Source organism: Thalassophryne amazonica, chromosome 18, assembly GCF_902500255.1.
Source record: "Thalassophryne amazonica chromosome 18, fThaAma1.1, whole genome shotgun sequence".
Taxonomy (NCBI): domain Eukaryota; kingdom Metazoa; phylum Chordata; class Actinopteri; order Batrachoidiformes; family Batrachoididae; genus Thalassophryne; species Thalassophryne amazonica.
Genome location: NC_047120.1, coordinates 54,821,498 through 54,836,655, shown reverse-complemented (window position 1 = coordinate 54,836,655; position 15,158 = coordinate 54,821,498). Strand labels below are relative to the sequence as shown.

Below are 15,158 nucleotides of genomic sequence, written 5' to 3'. Positions count from 1 at the left end.
AATGAGATGGTCTTATTGTACATAATAAGTGCAAATAAAGTTCTAAAAGGATATTAAGTGTGATCTTTGGTAATAAAGTTGATTTTAAGTTGCTGTGTTAATTAGCTGGATTTTGATGTCTTTCTGTTTTCACCTTGCTGATCAGGGTTTCCTTCCCTAAAATGCGATATGATTGTGATGTAATTTATATATGAGAACAAATACACAGAGCACCTTGTAACTTCACATGAGGTTTAATATTATGGAAATGAAGCAATAATTTGGTGATGCTGCACACAAAACTATTTGTTACCATGCTGACACAAGTTGGACATATAATCCCATGATGCCACCTAGTGGAGGCAATTCTGTCATCTGATGGCAGATTTCAAACAGTTTTATCTTTTCTGTCGTAGGACACTTTCAAACTTAACAAAAATATAAACGCAACACTTTTGGTTTTGCTCCCATTTTGTATGAGATGAACTCAAAGATCTAAAACTTTTTCCACATACACAATATCACCATTTCCCTCAAATATTGTTCACAAACCAGTCTAAATCTGTGATAGTGAGCACTTCTCCTTTGCTGAGATAATCCATCCCACCTCACAGGTGTGCCATATCAAGATGCTGATTAGACACCATGATTAGTGCACAGGTGTGCCTTAGACTGCCCACAATAAAAGGCCACTCTGAAAGGTGCAGTTTTGTTTTATTGGGGGGGATACCAGTCAGTATCTGGTGTGACCACCATTTGCTTCATGCAGTGCAACACATCTCCTTCGCATAGAGTTGATCAGGTTGTCAATTGTGGCCTGTGGAATGTTGGTCCACTCCTCTTCAATGGCTGTGTGAAGTTGCTGGATATTGGCAGGAACTGGTACACGCTGTCGTATACGCCGGTCCAGAGCATCCCAAACATGCTCAATGGGTGACATGTCCGGTGAGTATGCCGGCCATGCAAGAACTGGGACATTTTTAGCTTCCAAGAATTGTGTACAGATCCTTGCAACATGGGGCCGTGCATTATCCTGCTGCAACATGAGGTGATGTTCTTGGATGTATGGCACAACAATGGGCCTCAGGATCTCATCACGGTATCTCTGTGCATTCAAAATGCCATCAATAAAATGCACCTGTGTTCTTCGTCCATAACAGACGCCTGCCCATACCATAACCCCACCACCACCATGGGCCACTCGATCCACAACATTGACATCAGAAAACCGCTCACCCACATGACGCCACACACGCTGTCTGCCATCTGCCCTGAACAGTGAACCGGGATTCATCCGTGAAGAGAACACCTCTCCAACGTGCGAAACGCCAGCGAATGTGAGCATTTGCCCACTCAAGTCGGTTACGACGACGAACTGGAATCAGGTCGAGACCCCGATGAGGACGACGAGCATGCAGATGAGCTTCCCTGAGACGGTTTCTGACAGTTTGTGCAGAAATTCTTTGGTTATGCAAACCGATTGTTTCAGCAGCTGTCCGAGTAGCTGGTCTCAGACGATCTTGGAGGTGAACATGCTGGATGTGGAGGTCCTGGGCTGGTGTGGTTACACGTGGTCTGGAGTTGTGAGGCTGGTTGGATGTACTGCAAAATTCTCTGAAATGCCTTTGGAGACGGCTTATGGTAGAGAAATGAACATTCAATACACGAGCAACAGCTCTGGTTGACATTCCTGCTGTCAGCATGCCAATTGCACGCTCCCTCAAATCTTGCGACATCTGTGGCATTGTGCTGTGTGATAAAACTGCACCTTTCAGAGTGGCCTTTTATTGTGGGCAGTCTAAGGCACACCTGTGCACTAATCATGGTGTCTAATCAGCATCTTGATATGGCACACCTGTGAGGTGGGATGGATTATCTCAGCAAAGGAGAAGTGCTCACTATCACAGATTTAGACTGGTTTGTGAACAATATTTGAGAGAAATGGTGATATTGTGTATGTGGAATAAGTTTTAGATCTTTGAGTTCATCTCATACAAAATGGGAGCAAAACCAAAAGTGTTGCGTTTATATTTTTGTTGAGTGTAGACTGTACCTTATGTACACTATGTAGTGATGCAGCTTTTCGTTACATTTCTTTAAGGCAAATCATTAATTTAAGAACAAAGATTTGCTTGATCTTAAAAGAAGCAAATGTTGATGAAATATCAGCTAAATCCTGAGCATTCTGCACAGTTACCATCCTGAGGTAGTGATGATAATTGCAAAGTATAGCTGCAGGTTAAACACAAAGGGCCCTATCTTGCGCCCAGCACAAACCACCAGAGGGTGGAGTGTGTTGGTCTTGAAATAAGGTGTGGGCCAGGGGCACTGCTGGAGAATTTTGTATCATGAGGCAGAGCAAAACTGGTTGTGACTACCAAAACCTGGTCTAAACTGGTATTTTTTTTTTTAAATACAGCCAACAATGAAGTTGGGCAGAGGTTATGTTTTCACCCCTGTTTGTTTGTGAACAGCCTGGAGTCTACAATTTTTCATATATCATTATAAAATATTTACTGAAGATTCATATCCTGATGGGCAAGAAGTGAATCATTTTTCAAGGTCGAAGGGCAAAGTCAGGAAAAATCCCTACCTTTAACATTGAAGGAATTGTCAAAAATTCCTAACACTGTCAAAAAAGATCAAATTTCTTTCATAGTTGTACCATCCTACATAGCAGTGCTATGTAGGATGGTATCCTTTATAGACTGACAAAGTTTGATACGGATCTGATCCGGATTACAGATTTTGTGGCCATTTAAATTTAACATTGAAAATCCCATTTAATGTATATTTTACATTATATCTTAAACAAACATGCCCCAACCACTTTTATATTTGAAAGTGAGGTGCAGACTGGCACTCACTATCGCCTGACAAAGTTTGATCCTGATCTGATCCAGATTGTGTATTCTGTGGACTTTGAATTCAATATTGAAAAGCCCATTTGATGTACATTTTGCATTATATCTCAATCCAATGTGCCTCAGTCACTCATTTGTGACAGTGAGGTTCAAACTGGCACTCACAATGAATAGACTAAGTCTGATCTGCATCTGATCCATATTGTGGAATTAGTGGATATTTGATTTTAACATTGAAAAGCCCTTTTGATCTATATTTTATATTTTAGCTCATGAAAAGTCAGGATTTTGACCTTGAAAATTTTTGAAGGTAAAATTTGTGGAATTGGAAACTAGTGTTGGCGGTGTTTTGCGCTGTATGAGCGGGGTGCTCTAGTTCCTATTTAAATGGTGCGATATTTGGTGGCACAAATGCAAGCTAGCCTGATTCCCTCTGAAACAGGTGGCCACCACAGAACATTCTCATATGGGTGATTCTTAGACTACGGGCACTTATGTCCTTTGATCATACTGTATGAAAAACAGAAAAAAAGGGAAATTTCACACTTTTATAGTTATCTTTACAATGAAAGTGTGTTAAGAAATTTGTTCTAGTAGTCTATGATGACTTTTTCACCTTTTTTCAGCATCATTATATACAAATAATTGCCGTTTTGTGCTTGTCCCACACCCAGACTTTTGGTCTTCAATGATAAAATGAATGGTAAAGAAACATTTTTTTCTAATGTTTTAAAATATCTCTGAATAAAATATCAGTAAAATAATCAAAACATAATTGGGGTATTCAGTGTCATACAACTGTTGTGATTTTTTTTAAACAAAATGTAGTTGTCCCACACTATTGCCATAATTTCCACCACAACACTGTAATGTCCCTTTAAACAGTTTGTATGAAAGATTGTTTGGGTAGTTTCTATGGAGATAAACAGTGACATCAGAGCACATGTATATAGTGCCAAATCACAACAAACAGTTGCCCCAAGGCGCTTTATATTGTAAGGCAATGGTGTGGTGGAAATTACATTTACAAGGCCAATAGTGCCCGTAGTTAAAGAATCACCCATATACATTTGGGGATGTATCAGGAAGTGCAACAGACTTGAAACTCAAAATCAACATGTGGATCCATAACTGACCTGGTATGGCGACCTTGAGCAAAATAGGAGGCAGCAAAAAAAAAAAAGAAAACACGGTGCAATATTCAGATACGATGGATTTGCAATGTGTGTACACTCTGCTTGCACACACTGATGTGCACAGCACTCAATCCTCCAAACTAATCAAACTGAACTGAAAATATGCTGAAAAAGAAATAAAAGTAAAAACTACAGGGGAAAATATAAAACTTTAAGAATTATTGTGTGTTATGCATTTTTGCAATTATTTTATTGCTTCCGGAGAGCCAGCGAGAGTGCAGCGAGGAGGGATGAAAGAGACTGGGATTGGATATTCTCAGAACACACCTATAATTAATTTACTGAAGACAACCCCTGTACGCCCTGCACCTTATGTTTCACACAGATTAGGTGCCCTGTGTTAGACGTACCCCAAATGCACTTTAGACCGTGCAACATAAATTCATCAAGATAGGGCCCTACGTCTACAACTACAGAGTCAAATCCAGCGACACCTTTTGCACTGGTAGTCTTCTGGCTCAGAGGAGCAGCTGTCATAGTCACTGTGGCAGTGGCAGGTACAGGGCTGAACCTGTGTTGAGGTTTGACAGCAGCACTGGTGTTGGACTGTATCGAGGAACGGACAGGGGCAGAGGTCTGGGGAGGTGTAGGCACTGAGGGTGCGTTCTGGGCAGGGGACAGGCCTTAAAGACAGACTCGTCTCTTCGTGCAAATCCTCAGACATGTTCCTGCTGTGCTCCAAATCTCCACTGGTGCTGCTGAGACTGAAGATCCAGCCTAGCCGTGCTCGGAGAAGTTGTGCAGGCCTGGGGGAAGCTTCAAGACGTCGAGTACATCTGGACAGTAGGGGCAACACTCGTTGGACTTGGACACAGCAAAGATACTGCAGGGTCGTTGGTGTGTAACAGGAGCGGAATCACCTTCATGCTGCTCCGGCTGCTGTGAGCACACCATGGGGTAGAACTTCTTGTTCTCCAGACCAGTAGCAGCGACACCTGTTTGTAGCAGAAAGACATTTCACACCTATGAGATGCAAATCAGTCATCAATTAAATTCATGGAACTAAAAAACCGAGAATACTCACCTATAAAACAACGGATTTCTTGTAGAAAGTTAAGTGCCAGCCAAGTGTCTAGGTGTACTCCTATAACAAGACCATGACCAAACCTGGAGGAGAATTTAGACTTGTCCCCTTTATGATGAAGAGAACTTAAAACAGATAACCAATATTTATCTTTAATTAAATTAGCAGTTACTTACAGTCAAACTATCTCCATCTGTATCAATTCTTCAGCAGAAAAACAACATCTATTTTACTGTGGACACAATATCATCATCTTAAACACACTTAGTAGCTCTTGAAGACATTTTGATGGAGATTTGCACATAAATTTGCATATTAATGAGGGGGCAGTGATCTTGTAGTAAATCTCAGGCAAAAGCTCATATTTACACCATGTGAGGACATGTGCAACTCCATCCTTACATTTTCTATACCCGCTTACTCCATATGGCATGTGGCCAGTGTTGCCTGAAAACAAGGTATGGGTAGATATGAAATATTACTAATAGCACACAAGCTTACGTATATAAAAGATTTGTATTTATTATTTATTTATTTATAAGATAAGATACTGATCCCACAGCGGGGAAAATCACATGTTGCAGCAGTGAGAGTCGTACAATGTAAGAAAAGAAAAACATGTACTTTAAACAATGGTGACTAAGTATATTGTGATGTTTGCTGGTGGGTGCATAAATACTGATGTGAACAGATTACGTGAAAAATAGAATGTAAGTGAATATAAGTATGTATAGATATGGTAAAATTATTGCACAGGATAAATTGCACAGTGTGCATGTATTAAAGCACAAAAGGTGGCGGAATACGTAGTCATTTTTGAGTTTATTTTATTTATTGGCTTTTACTTGTATCTCTGTAGTTTGTATCTCGTTTGATGTTCCTGTTGCAATATTAGTGTTTGCTACTATTATTTTTGCATCATAAATGTACATTTGAATGACTATGTTCTCATGATAACTCGCAGTACTCAGGAGTGGAAAGTTCATATTTACATCATGAATGCAATCATGTAGAGTGCATGTTACAACATGAGTGTGGCTAAGATTTTTGCATATATTGCATACTAATGTGAGAGATTTCAATGGTTGATCATGGCTGGGGAGTATCTCAGCAGTGCCAACAGTGGAAAGTTCATATTCACACTACCGTGGGTACCTCATGTGGGCGTGTGTATACTGCAACATGATTGTGAACGTATGACATTTGCACAAATGTGCATATTAATGAGTTGATGTTCATTTCTTGACCGCTGTTATAACCTCACTAATTCTTAGCAGTGGAAAGTACCATTGTAGGTACTTCATGTGGAGTGTGTGTGCTGCAAAATTTGCAAAACATTTCACAGTAATGAGGGGAATCTTGACTGGACATTATACACCCCAAGTGTATCCTGTTAATTCATTTAATTTAAGTCCAACCTGTGTAGGAGAGACCCCAACTGTCCTCATCATGACCCAGCAGGCTCATAAAGCTGTATTTGAATTTCTCCAGGTTCACATCAGAGCTTCCAATTCCCACCATCTGAGTTGATATGGTACAAAAAGAAACAGAACCCAAGAAAGAAAGAAAAAACAAGTAAGCATAATAATGGCTATGAAGCTCAACATCTGCAAGTCCTAAGTCAGGTTTAGTGGTGTTCAGATTCGCTCTCTGCTCACCATGTCAGTTCCATAGACAGGAGAGGTCATCTTCACTTCCCAAAAGTGTTGACCATCTGAAAGCTCCTTGGTACCTCGAATAGCCGCTGTGCCACAGCTGTAATCCGAGTGAAAGCTGACTTTCCTGTTGTCACAGCTGAGGAAGGTTCCAATAGACCTGTGGTTCTCATCCCACACCCACTCAAAACCTGAGGCCACACCGGACAACAATGCCATCAAGAAATTGATGAGATATACTTTCACGTGGATTATCTGAATGTTACATTTAAAATGGCGGATAATTTTTAAGATATGAGTGATAAAGACAAGGACCTCTTCCATGACAAAAACTCCTGTAACAGTGGAATGTGCCATTCATTCTAAACTGGACGCTGTCTTGATCCGGTATGTCGTCTGACTAGCACAGGATTTGTTAAAAGAGTAGACATCAGCATTTTTTTGGCACATTGAGACAGACGTGCGTAGGAATTCCGCGCGTCGCGGTGGAGCTGCATGGCGCAAAGCAACGCCGTGATGAAGCCTTCCAGGACATGTTGGGGCAGGTCCGCTCATGCACAATTACAATCGGATAATCACACGACTGAAAAGCAACCGGAATCCATCTGAAATCCACTTTAAGCCATCCTGTGAGACCAACACCGAGGTGGTTTGTCCCGCGTAATGAACGGCTCCGTGGCGCGTCCCTCCACTTTTCTTCCATGAAAAAAAAAACCTCCTGTACGGTGGGAATGTACCAAAAAAGTGCTGATGTCCACATCTTCAGCCTTTTTTTGAAAGTCAGACGAGGTCCCGGATCAACAAAGCCTTCACATTGGAAATGATCTGGTTGTTCCAGCGGGGTGTCAGCCTGTCGATGGGGGCTGGGAGCGGTCTTTAAACCGTCTGGATCACTCCTTAATCTGTGTAATCCCATAAAATCGTCCCTGAAAGCCATATTAATTTTCCGAACGGTGTCCACCTGGAGGTCTCTCACAGTTTCTGGAAAAATTTATTCGCAATAAAAATCCGACGAGACGGGTGGACCAGTGCTCACACAAAGCCTGCTCACAGGCGAATGACACAACCGACAGGCGTGAAAAAACTCACGCATGCGCACGAAGGTTCAAGCTTGGCTGATGCAATCACATATGATTCAAATCCATATGGATTTTGAAAAAAATAAAAAGGTCGGATACTTTTCTAACAGACCTTGTACATGTGATTTCTTAGTTTTTAATTTTTAATAAATTTACAAATAAATAAATAAATAAATAATTAAAAAAAACTTTTTTCATGTTGTCATTATGGGGTGTTGTGAGTAACATTTTGAGGGGAAAAAGCTGTGAATACTTTCTGGACGTACTGAAGGGTTTTTCTTTATTAGCAGAAACGGAAATTTAGCATTCATAAGCATCTGTTCAACATTGTATAAATGACCTGCAACAATGAATAAATGCATTTATAAGTTTAGAATGAGCTTGCCAACAAAGAGGAAAAAATGTGACTGGAAACAAAAAAGTAACCTCCAAAGGCATAATGGAATCTGCAACTTCACCACTAGATGACACTAAATCCAACACACTATAGCATTAAGGATTCACCATCTTCAGTGTCTATAATTTTGCAGGTTTGTAGAGACCTCGCAACCACGCGACTCCATGACCAGTGATCTCAGAACCACTTACCACATGTATTAATATCATATGTTGTGGGCTTATAAATAGTCCCTAAATTTTGTTTTGTCTCTCTTAATATTTGTTTAAGGGATACTCTTAAAGGAAAGGGGTAAATAGTCACGAAATTTCGTTTGATGTTTTCGTCGATATTTCCCATAATATTTGTCTTGTCGTGCTAAGTTTTAAAAATGTGTTCCTCACGTTATTCTCTTCAAGAATCATATATTGAATTTTAGCGACAGCACACCGAAAGCAACTGGAGATCTTGGAATCCCTTACCAAAAAGTAGTATATGCAAGTATGTTTCAAGTATACTTCTAGTTTACTTTTTATATACTTATCAGTACTATTTTTTGGTAAGGGAGCCGCCACGTCTGGGAAAGGGATAAACGCTCAAAATTAACATCGTATTGTGGCTCTGTGAGCCGACGAGCTTCAAAGTGCTTCTCCGTCATGAGGTGCAGTCACCACAGGGGGCCAAAGGTTCACCGCTGGTACACATTCAGCACCACAAAAATAATAATTATAAAAAGCAGCCACTTAACGTCCGCGCAGAAAACACACTGTGCTTTACTGGAGGGCACTACAGCCGACACAACACTTATGAAAAATCTCCAGTTTTCTTTTCCTTTTTATGGAATTTCTAACACTGAACACCACGTACTCTTCATACTTGTCTTAAAGTCCCATGCAGAATTTTTTCCTTTTTACATAATTTCTTAACTCATGGAGACTAAAGCCCCTTTCACACCGGGCCAATGCAGAATTGCGTAATGCATCATACTGACTACACTGAGTTTATGCAGCCCTACTTGGCAATATGTGAAAAGGATGCAAAAAATTCAAAATGTTTAATTTTTTTCGCAGACATTCGGCGTAGAGTACTGGATGCATTGCTATGCAACACTACGCTACTGTATGCTAGTCGACGCATCACCGCGCTACTGTATGCTAGTCGACGCATCACCACGCTACTGCGGACCCGGCGCCACGAGGGGGCGTTTGGGGGCGACGCCCCCTCACGTCATCAACCTCGCCCCCTCGGATGTTAGAGTTATCAAAAAAATAAAAATAAAAAAGAAAGAAAAAGAAATACTGGAAAATATAGCAAAATATTAGTTATTCAATAATATCACGTATTTAACAAATAAACCAAATTAATTAACTAAAGCGTGTGTCTGTGTTCAAGCGATTTGATAGGTTGAGGGTGGGGGCTTGTCAGTGCGGCAGAGGGCAGCTCGATTTATTCAAGCGTGTCAAGGGCCTTTCACACTGCAAGCTTCAGCACCGACGCTTTAACACTTCCCAATGCGTCGTAACGGCAGGCCGGTGCATTTCCCAACGCATCGTGACGTCAGACGCGTCACTTTGGAAGCGGCAAGGGGGCAGAGATTGCGGCCACGTCACACTCTGGCTGTTTCCACAACCTGAAAAAAGTTCAGCGATCGCCATCTTGAATTTGGGTCGCCTGAACCACAAAAAAAACTTTAAAAAACAGCAGTAGAACGATTCTCCCATCACCCTGTTGGGAGAAGTTTTTTTTCAGCTACTTTCGGAGTGACGCCGACCGAGGGAGGACTGACGACTTGGTGGGATATCGATCGAACCGCGACAGCGGTCCGACCCGCACGGAAAAGCCGGCCTTCAGGCATCATTCCTGGGCAGACCGAGGCAGGCAGCCGGGGGGATGGAGCAAACCCAGTCAGTCCGAAATCTCCCACTTTTTGGATATATGCGAAGTCCCAGTTTGCCCAATGGAGGTTAGTTCTGCAGCTTTATCGAGGTGAGGATAAAATAAAAATAAAATGTGACATTTCTGCACTGCTGTGAAGATTTAATGATCAGCTAACGTTAGCTTAGCTTTTTAGCACAGTTGATCTGAGTGAACGCTTTAATTTCTAAATGGTTCAGTCTTTATTTTTTACCAAATAAAGCTACAGCTTTTTTCAGACACCACAAAAGCTCAACTTTAAATAACTTATTTTTCAGGTGGGTTTTTTTTTTCCGCCATTTTTCCCCCCCTTTTTTTTTATATAAACTGTTTAGTGTTTCTTTATATTTAAAGAAATATTTTTATTTGTCCCAATCAGGAACATTTGCTGTGCAGACAACCAAACTTCCATTGATGAGCTGAACACCACGAAGTCCAGTCGAAAAGAAAACATCTCTGCTCTTCAAAATAGGAAAAAAAAGTGTCTCCGCAACACCACCAGAGGTCAAAGCTGCAGAAGAGACCTTCACCTGGTCCTGAGAATCCAGCAGAACATCACCTGCTTCTAAATAAAAGGCTCTTTCAACAGCAACTATTTTATTATTTTTTTAAAAAGCTGTTTCATTTTATATTTTAACAATAATGAACGGATCATTAAAAATGTCCACGAATCAAAGTCAAAAGACATTTGCACAGGTAGAAGCTCTCCACTTATTGTGTTCAAATTCATATTTTAGAAATAACTCTGTCCTGATAACAACATTAAAGGCAATTACATATTTTGACGAAATTACAAGTTGAAATGACCATTAAAAAAAATCATCATGAGGTTTATGTCACAGAAATCCTACTTTACAATCACACTGCAGTCATTGTTAAATTATTTCCTGTTGCAATTATAATAAACATTTGTATTTATTTAGTGTTTGTTTTTCTGGTTGAAATGAGATATAAATAATCTACCAGACTTAAAAAAAAATGTACAAGTTTCCATGTTATTTTATTTGTCTAAAAAGAAATGTCCAAGGTTCCTTATGTTAAACAAGAAATTATCTAATCTGAAATAACAGGTGGTTTTAATTTACAGATGAAAGGTTTCTAAAGAACCATTTATTGATTTATTTAGCTATTTTAATTACAAGAGTTCTAAACTTTTTTTTAACAATAATCAGAAATTTTGAGGTAACAAACAACAACAACAACAAAAAAAACATTTCCAATGATTTTTCTTCAGAAAACTGCTCTATAAATGAGCAGTCCTGTCACACGTTAATGTTTTGACGCACCTCATCTCGACAGAACAGCGGCTCGGTGGTATGCAGGAGATCACTTGACCGAGGGTCTATACGTTCAAAAACTAATAAAAAAAAAAATACTGTCATCACTCTTTACTCTTAGTCTCTTACAACGGTGTAGCCTAAATACACGAGCTTTCCAGGAGCACACCCAATTCATTACGCATGCGCAGAGGCACGTCCCCTCTGGTGCGCACTTTTTTTTGGGGGGGGGGGGGCAACCCCGCCCCCTGTGATAAACTCATCACCCCCCTTAATATTTTTTTTTCTGGCACCGGGTCTGCACTACTGTATGCTAGTCAACACAATGCTACTGTATGCTAGTCAACACAATGCTACTGTATGCTAGTCAACACAATGCTACTGTATGCTAGTCAACACAATGCTACTGTATGCTAGTCAATGCAACATTATGCTATTGTACACAATGCCTACGCAACTGTATGCTACCCTACACCAATCCGAAAAAAAAAAAAAATCCTTTTAGGTTATTTTTTTTTAATCAGTGCATACCTGCATTGGTAGATTTTATTCATCCCACTGGACTTTGCTGGCAGTGAAGCTTCAAAACCACAGAAGAAGAAGTGGTGGGCCAAGCTTTCCCCTGCTCGCAACATTTTTTTCATGACACAGTCTAGCCTGCTTCCGGCGTAGGCGATGCACATTACACCTGCATTCGGTGGCCATTATATAACCTGATATGGTGGGAATTCCCACTGGTCACACCTTACAATGCCTACGAACGTGAGAACAACATGACAAAAACAGAAAAACATGGCGGCCTCCTTGTTGGAGGATGGTGCGACTCCTAACCCTCCCCCTCAACAGGGGAAAGCCCCGACATCATAAGTTATGCACCAATCAGAGCTCAGAGCTCTCAACCAATCACAGTAGGGGAGGAGACCTGCGGTACCTGGCTCTTTTTAGCCACTCCAGGCTAGACGCAGTCATTTCTGCGTACTCGATACGCTGCACAGTGCAACTCTACGCAGGCCCGTTGTGAAGGGGGCTGAACCACTGAACAGTTTCTACATGAGGAACACCACATTAATAAATAAATTTAGCACGCTAAGAACAACTATTAAGCTCGATGAACGTGTATGAAACGCATGTGAATTTACTTAATGTGTTAGAGACCTTGGAACAACGCAACCCCGGGACAGCAGCGGTTCCCGAGATCATAGTGGTTCATTTTGGATTACCTACATGAGTTTCCGAGATGGCAACGGTTCCAAGATCATAGCACTTCTGACCAGTGTAGTGGCTCAGAGATCATATCGGTACCACTGTTACTGAAGGTCTTTGATTCCAAGGTCTCCAGTTACCATTTTGCAGCTCCAGTCACATCATTACTGCAGAGTGGCGCCAAATAAACATTGTGAAGACAAAAAAATCTCAACGTGGGTTTGCTAGAACAAACACAGTACGCCTATATAGATAACAACCCTTGGATTGCTGATTTACTTCAGCTGGATATTGATAAAGTGGCTGTAGTCATTTCTCACCCTGATCTTCCTTCCCACTAAGAGGCAGCTCTGATGGGGTCAAAGTCCCAGCAGCCCATCCGCTGGACTCAGCGCTTCCTGAAGGTGGCAAAGGCAGAAAGACTCATCTGCCACGCCAGAAACATACGGCGAACTCGTCAGGTAATCCACCTCATGTTCTGAATCACTGTTAACCTGATTGAAAGATGAAGACGTACAACATCCTTCAAGTTTGTATTGTAGCCGTAATCTGAGGATGTTGGAGTAGAAGGAAGCAAGATGATTTACTGAGTAAATGGGTGCATTTCTATCGAATGTTCAAAGTTCTTTACAGTGATAACTCACATTCACACACACACTGACGTCAGGTGCTCAACTGCACACTTGCAACTTGGGGATTGCCCAACAGACCTTAGAGATTTGCCTGTCTGACGGGGAACTGAACCAATAATCATCTGGTCACAAGCTCATATCTCTCTAACCTCTAGGCCATGTTATCTAAACTGCAAAATAGTTTCTTGGCTCCACCTCCAGCTTTAACACCCAACCAGACTGGGTTTTTCTTCTCCAAACTCCTCTTTGTTGTAGTTGGTGATGTACTCATGTGCACCACTTCCTAAAATACCCCAACTCCTGCAGTGGTCTAAAACAAACAGGGGACAGTCCTCAGTGGAAATGTTCTGATACCCAGGTTGGAAAGTTTCTCTTTGAATGCCTCGTCTCTTCTAATGACAACTAGAAATTTTTCCATCCTTATCTTCTGACATCAAGCATTGACGCTTGTGATTCCGGTCATACTCTGATTCTTCACGGTTCACACTCCTATCAGGTTCTTTTCTTTCCTTTCTGTTTTTTCAGCCTTTTTTTGTTGTTGTTTCCATAAGAACTTCTGTACCTCACCTGTGCCATCATGCGGCTTTCCCATTCTGCTCTGTCCATCTTCTGGATCAATGCCACCGGCATCGGTGTGTTGCGGTGTTTTCGCTCCAGGTCAGAAGCCGAGCTCGGCCGTCCCTGCTTCTCCTCAGCATGGCAGCTCCCCAACAGCAGGACCAGCTGGCACACAACAAACGGGACAGGTGGTGAGGGTGGACCACGATTACAGGGGCGGATCTAGCTTTAGATGATTTTTTTTTTTGGGGGGGGGGTGAGAGTCCAGAGGCATGCTCCACCTGGAATAGTTTTCAAATCTATTCGCCCTATTGAAGTTTCAAATCCAACAAATCTTGCAAAACTTCGGAGAGGTTGCCGCGCTGCAAGATGTCAGTAACATTGAGAAATGCATTGAGACGCTCTGATCAGGCTGCACATGGACAACAGCATTAACAATCGCAACATAAAACCCTTTGTATATTGTGCCTCCTTAAACTCTCGTGAATATTCTCTGGGTTTATAGATGTTGTTATTGTGTTTGCTTTATGTAAATGTGTGAGAAACTCAGGTTGTTCCTCCGTAATTTTCAATGGGAGCTGCTGTGAGCTACGTTTCGCTTCCTGATCATGCCGTTCTGGGAGGAAAGTGAGAGTTTGCTCTGTAACATCCTGCTTATTGTCCTTTACAACACTGTTTGTCCTCTTTGTTCCAGAGTAATATACACTCAACAAAATATAAACGCAACACTTTTGGTTTTGCTCCCATTTTGTATGAGATGAACTCAAAGATCTAAACTTTTTTCCACATACACAATATCACCATTTCCCTCAAATATTGTTCACAAACCAGTCTAAATCTGTGATAGTGAGCACTTCTCCTTTGCTGAGATAATCCATCCCACCTCACAGCTGTGCCATATCAAGATGCTGATTAGACACCATGATTACTGCACACGTGTGCCTTAGACTGCCCACAATAAAAGGCCACTCTGAAATGGGTGCGTTTTGTTTTATTGGGGCGGGATACCATTCAGTATCTGGTGTGACCACATTTGCCTCATGCAGTGCAACACATCTCCTTCGCATAGAGTTGATCAGGTTGTCAATTGTGGCCTGTGGAATGTTGGTCCACTCCTCTTCAATGGCTGTGCGAAGTTGCTGGATATTGGCAGGAACTGGTACACGCTGTCGTATACGCCGGTCCAGAGCATCCCAAACATGCTCAATGGGTGACATGTCCGGTGAGTATGCCAGCCATGCAAGAACTGGGACATTTTCAGCTTCCAAGAATTGTATACAGATCCTTGCAACATGGGGCCGTGCATTATCCTGCTGCAACATGAGGTGATGTTCTTGGATGTATGGCACAACAATGGGCCTCAGGATCTCATCACGGTATCTCTGTACATTCAAAATGCCA

At 41.5% G+C, this 15,158-nt stretch overlaps 1 pseudogene; it reads right to left on the bottom strand.

Moving 5' to 3' along the window:
* Positions 1-3,820: 3,820 nt before the first annotated feature.
* LOC117531492 lies at positions 3,821-13,805 on the bottom strand (annotated as a pseudogene).
* Positions 13,806-15,158: the final 1,353 nt, after the last annotated feature.